This window comes from Phyllostomus hastatus, unplaced genomic scaffold (genome assembly GCF_019186645.2).
Source record: "Phyllostomus hastatus isolate PE091 unplaced genomic scaffold, TTU_PhHast_1.1 phas_scaffold_585, whole genome shotgun sequence".
Lineage (NCBI taxonomy): Eukaryota > Metazoa > Chordata > Mammalia > Chiroptera > Phyllostomidae > Phyllostomus > Phyllostomus hastatus.
Genome location: NW_025334037.1, coordinates 9,201,336 through 9,207,893, shown reverse-complemented (window position 1 = coordinate 9,207,893; position 6,558 = coordinate 9,201,336).

The following is a 6,558-nucleotide window of genomic DNA, read 5'->3' as shown; positions in this document are numbered from 1 at the left end:
ATGAAAACTCTCTGTGCCTTCCACTCGATTTTGCTGTGAACCTTAAAATGCTCTAAAAAATAAAGCCAATTTTTAAAAAATGGGTAAAAGAGCATTTCAGAATATTGGGAGGTGGTTATAGGGTTTCTTGTTACACAGAAGGAAATTGTCACAGCACCCAGCGAGAGCCAGCGACACAGGTCCGCTCACCGTCTTGAGGATTTCCAATGTTCTTTGTACCTGTGACATGTTGTAAGAATGCCTTCCCTAATGATCCAAGCATCTCTCCTTCCTCTCCAAACTGGATCACAAATGACCTGACCTCTTTAGTCCTTCTTTCATTATTATGAACCCAACAGATCAACCACTATTTCTGAGGTCTTTCTCTTGCCTTAATGTGTAACTTTTGCACTTTAAAGGGACAGAATCCTGATGTATCTTAGTGGAAAAGAGTTTTTTGTTAGGGTATTTTTTTGTTTGTTTTTTTCCCTGTATCAGGATCTCTCACTTCATAAAACATTTTGTACTCTTTCTAATGCCCAAATTTTATGTAACGGGGCCGCAGTAAGACACACGTGTTTTTAGGACAAGACAGAATGTTTGTTCTTATTACTAAGGGATCATCACACTAAAAGGGAAATAAGGACTTAGTTTTTGTAGCTAGAAGAGAAGAATCATCAACTTTTAGAATTAGAAGATACCTTCAAAGTCATTTTACCCAGCACAAACAGTGGTAAATAAAGAATCAGAAGTGACTTGGCAAAGGTGAGACAGATCGGTCAGTAACAGGGCTCAGACCAGAAACCCACATCTGCCCCTTCCAGCTGGTGCTCCTTCCCCTTAGGGCACAGCACAGAGTTTTTGGGAAAGCCAGTAAAAATCTCCCAAGTATTCTAAATAGCATCCAATTCTTACTTTAACATTCTACCTGGAGTGACTATATGCTTAAATAAGTAATTTTTTCTCACTAAATTTGTGCTCTCTCTCTCTTGCTGTTTATCTCCGATCTGGTAGGAATTTAGTCATCCTTTCAAGACCCCTCAAAACCACTCAGTTATATGAATAAATGCAACCCCAAATTTTCAAATGCCCACAAGGTGCCAACTCCAAAAACAGGAAGATAAACAAGACACTTTCTATTCCCCAAAAGCCCACTATCTCTTGAGCCAAAATAACATGTGAACAACCAGCCTAAGTTCCTTGCAATGACAAGACTGAGGAGAGTGTTTGGGGGCCTGGGGCAGAGAGGGGCACATCCTGGTGGGGGCGGGGGTGGGCCGGGGTGGGGTGTGCAGAAGAGGCAGCATCTGAGCTGCTTATGGAAAGATGAAGAAGATTCCACCAGAGGCGGGGGCAGGTTAAGGAGGCGAAGGACATTCCAGGCAGAGGATGGATCATGAGCAAAGCAGAGAGGCATGAAATTGCTCGCTATTTTTAGAGAACAGTGATTAGACTGGAGAGGTTGGGAGATAGGATAAGGGAAAGTGGGGTGGTGGGAGAAAAGGTGGGAGAGTTAATTTGAGGCAAGATGAAGAAACTTGAATGCCATGTCAAAGATTTTAGACACGATTTCATGGTAATGGGTGTCAGTGGTGCTCCTCAAGCTGAAAGGTGCCATCATCAGACCTGTGTTTCAAAAGAGGATTCAGGTAACAGTGTGAGGCATGGAGAGGGGTGGGGAGACTGCATGGGAGGCTTCAGAAAACATCTAGGCAGACATTTGAACCAGAGGAGTAAGAGGAGCAGGGCTAAAGACAAGGGCTGGACTCCAAAAATTGCTGAAGTATCTATTATTGATGCAGGTGAACAGTCATGGACTCTACTCAACCCATGGAAATATCTCCTAAGAAAACAATCTCACCGATCCACTTCTGAACCTCTGTGAGTTGATTTGCATTTGTCAGTTTGCTGGCCTGGCGGCACACACGTCAGGGGCTTGTACACCTCTGGGCTTCTCCTGGAGGCTTTGCACTGGCTGCGTAACAAACGTAGGAACAGCCTCTAGTGGACCCATGGGACCACTGACGTGAAGCTCTGCCAATGTCTCGGTGCAAGACGGAGTGGGCACTTTGGCCGTGGAGGTGCTCAGGCCCGCAGTGATTCTGGGTGTACAGGGTCCTCTCTCCCAACTGCACAACGCCGACCAGATCCTTGGCTTCTCCCTGGGAGCATCAGCTCTGGAGCAGAGACCCGGGTTCAAGTCCTGACTTCAGTTTTTCCTAGCTGTGTGACCTAACCTCTCAAGTCAGGTTCTTTATCTGTAAGAAGGAGATAAAAACACCTATATCCTCCCGCTGCTTGAGAGAAAGACAGAAAGAGACACAGAGGGACAGAGAGGAAAGCAATCACACCCGAGAGGGAGACACATGGCAGTGCTGGGAAGCTGAAAGCACTACGTGAAGAACTACGCTGTTACCACTGTAGTCAGCAAGTGACGCATAGTCATAAAAACAAGGAGAACAATAAAAAAATCTGGATGATGCAAGTAAATCAACTATTTGTTTCTGCAAGTCTCACTTTGTTTCAGTGAAGATGACATTATTTATTTCTATCTCTTGGGAGAAGGAACCATGTTGATACACTGAAGTGTTGCTTTGCCCGGTTCCTTGTCTTTCATGGCTGGGATACATGGCCAGGAGCTCCCTTTGAGTGACGGTTTTAAATTAAGTCTCTAAAATAGAATCAATGACAAATGTCACACTTTGGAGAGGTGTGCAGAGAAGTACTGAAAAGCCCTAGCTGAGGGAATGTGGCTGGTATTGAATACATTAAGATCCAATCATGCTCCTTTTCAGAGAGGTTTGGATGAGCAGACGGAAACTGCGGTTTCCAGGCCTCTGAGATCTGCAGCCTATTCCTTCTGTGTACGGCATGGTTACAGCGGTGGTGTCCGGAGTTCAAGGGGACCGGCACCTGAGGGAGCACATGAAACAACACTGGAGTATGGGAAAGTGAATGAGGACTCTCATTACATTGATTTTCATATTTTTGGTATGTGGTTTTGAGTATGTTTCATAATGTATGTAATACTACAGTAATTTTTATACTTTACAAATATGCTTTTATAATTTATAAATATATTTTATAACATAAACATACACATGTACATAGAGGAAATGCACATGTGTACATGTGTGTATGTATGTATGTTGCTCAAAAATGTTTACTTAGGGGGCCATGATCAAACCATTTTGGGAACCACTGTTGTAGAAGGGGTTTGGACTTCGATCTCAGTTTAAAATTTTCTGTCACCCTAGTGACCTGTGTTACCAAATGACTTACCAGTTTTTAGTTATTTTAGGGGAATGAAGAGGAAGCAGTGGATTCAAGGCCTAACACTGTCATTGACTCACAGTTGACTCGCTGTGTGGCCCTGGAGAAGTTACTCAGCCTCCCTGAGCTGCATTTATTTTATTTCTCATTCAGACAATGGCTATTACAATACTTCTTTACAAAGTTTTTATGAGGATTAAATAGAATAACCCTTATTCTGATTTGGGGATGAAAGTACTGTTGTAAGGCATATGGTTAAGATTGCCATCTTTGTGCACCCTCACTCTCTTGCCTGATCTTCTTCGTGTTCTGCATTTCTCCACAGCTCACTCACTGGTGGTTGTTCTGGGGGAACAATGGGACAGGAAGTGTGGGTTCTAGTTCAATATTACCATTCACTTACCACTGAGTCGACATTCAGCAACATGGATTGAGCACCCTGCTGGGTACCTAACACATGCCCAGTATTATCTATTCTTCATAGAATCCAAAAGGGATGGGCTTCATTTTTCGGATGAAGAGGACCCAGAGCAGTACTGTCCAGGAGGACATCTGGGATGATGGAAACACACTAACTACATCCATGCTATTTGAGGTGTGGGCACCAGCCAAGGGTGGATGTTAAGAAGCTGGAATATGGCTACTGTGATTGAGGAACTGAATCTTTAATTTTATTCCATTGTAAATAGTTCTACTATGAGTAGTTACAGTGACTACTAGCTGCCATACTGGCCAGAACTCTAGAGATAACAGAACCAGCACTCAAGTGTAAGGCAAAACGAAGACTGTTGCGGGCTGAATTGTGTCTCCCCCAAACTCATATATTGAAGTCCTAACCCCCAGTTCCTCAGAATGTGACCGTGCTTGGAGATATTCCTTTCAAAGTAAACTGAGGTCAAGTGAGTGGGCCACAATTCAACGTGACTGGTGTCCTTATAAGAAGAGGTGACTAGGACACAGACACACACGGGGAAAGACCTTCTGATAACACGTGGAGCATATGGCCATTTACAAGCCAAGGAGAGAGGCCTCAGGAAAAACCAGCTCTGCCGACACCTTGATCTTGGACTTCCAGCTTCCAGAATTGTGAGAAAACAAATCTTTGTTGTTTAAGCCACCTAGTGTCTGGTGTCTGTTACAGCAGTTCTGGCAAACGAATAGAAAGACCTTTTGAATTATGTGAGAAAGTTCATTTACAGCAAGCAGACTCTTTTGGTAAATTCATCAAAAATGCATTCTCTCTCTCTCTTTCTCTGTCTCTCTCTCTTTCAGAAAATTTAAAATGTAAAATACAAAAATATACAAGGAACAGCAGTTGGAAGAAGAAAGCAGTTCAAATAACCACTGATGCATAATGGACAAAATTAACTACAACCTGAAACTAAAATCCCAGATGATCTGCACATGGGGGTGGTGGGCAGGTGTGTAAGTCCAAGGTCAAGGTGAAGGAAGAGGGCAATGTGGTGATGGTGAAAGTGTGCTGAGGTTATTATAAGTTTCTCATCCCCTGAGAGAAACAGAATATAGCTACCAATTAAATCTAGGTGTAAATAAAATATATATTTATTGTAGCATTACTTTTTAAATTAGAGGAAGAGAATCATTTCTAATTCATATGAGAAAAACATGGCACAATAAAGACTAATGTTAAAAGCTAAAAAAAGAGAAAAGAAACATAAAATAGAACAAAATTAGATGAAAGGAATAATTCCTTATGTATCCAAAATCATAATAAATGTGAATGCACTAAAATCCCCTTTAAAAAGATGATTCAATTTAATAAAACCCAAAATATTGTCAGTTATTAACTCTAGGAAGGATTATGAGTGGAAACTTTTACATTTTACCCTAAATACATCCTTACTGTTTATTCTTTCAAAATAAAAATGCATTCCTGTGTTGTAGAATTAGAAAACATTTTTAAGAGTCAGAGACATTATAGTCAAACCCAGATTTTCTGACTCCAGAAATAATTCTGCTATATACATTGTATCTTCCCCTTAAGCAAGTCAGATCCCTTCTTTGGACCTTAATATCAGCATATCTGCAAAATAAAAGTGGTGGGACACATTTGTGACTTTTGAATATTGTCCCCAAAAAGTAACTTAGAAGCCACTTTGGGGGTTCAGGGAAAGGCTATGTGAGTTGGACCACTAGACCACCTATTTATTTAAAGCAGGGAACTCCCTCTTCTACCTGCTTTGTATATGCATGATCCATTGAATATTATCCATGGAAAAAAGTATTACCATTCTAAAAAATCCCACCCAATTTGAAATCTGCTATTCTAGGAGACTTCTAAAGTCCCTTATAAATTTAACATTCTGGAGTACTCACCATTTCCCCATTTCTGTGATGAATAGACTTTCGCATGAAAACACAGACCGAGGATATCTCGTAGGTTGTGCTGTGTTCATATTTGTGAAATTAATGCAATCTTTTTTACAGTGAAACATTCTATCACTCAACCAATTTGTGTGTGTGTGTTTGTGTGGGGGGGCATGTAACTAAAGGGCTAATATGGCTGCTCTGAAGGCTGGATTTTATATACCCCTCAATTAGGTACTACCTGCATCTAACCTGAACATCCAGGTTAACACTAGTGGAAAGTGCCTTCACCTGAGAGACAAATGACCTGAATTTCCATCTGGAATCTGCCAGGGACTCATTGCTTGGCCTTGAGCCTGTTAGGTGCCTCAGGTACCTCAGCCATAATATGAAGAATGAGTGTATTAAATCTCTGAACTTGTTGTCAGCTATCAAATTCTATAATTCACACGAGTCCTTGGTGCTTGATCAAAGTCAAAATGTGTGCATACCAGGCAAAAAGGAATTAGACCCCCAAAGAAAATGTTTTACAGAGACTTATGAAGACTGGGCATAAATATGATCCACGGACATGTTACATTCTTAAGTAGAAAAAGATGATGAACACAGTAATTGAAAATTTTTGAGAGAAAACTTTTTTCCCTAGGATGGTGGGCCATGGAGTGACGGGAACTTGATGGTTACTGACCTTTCTTCCCCAAGCTTCTTTGAAGAGCTTATCTAAGTATCGTTTCAGACACCCATCACTCTTATTTTTAGCTCTGAGTTCTCTTCACGAGTGTACTGACCTGTGCCTCGGAGTTCAAGAGGGCTCCCAGATATGGCTCATGATTCATTTGCAGGTACCTCGCCTTGATTTCCAGAAAGGTCAGGGCAGTAGGAGCCTGGAAAAAAAATGAGTTTAGACATAAAACCCTTCTTTGCTCTCATTCCTGATCCATCCACTCAATCAAAAATGTCTACTCCACAGATGGATCC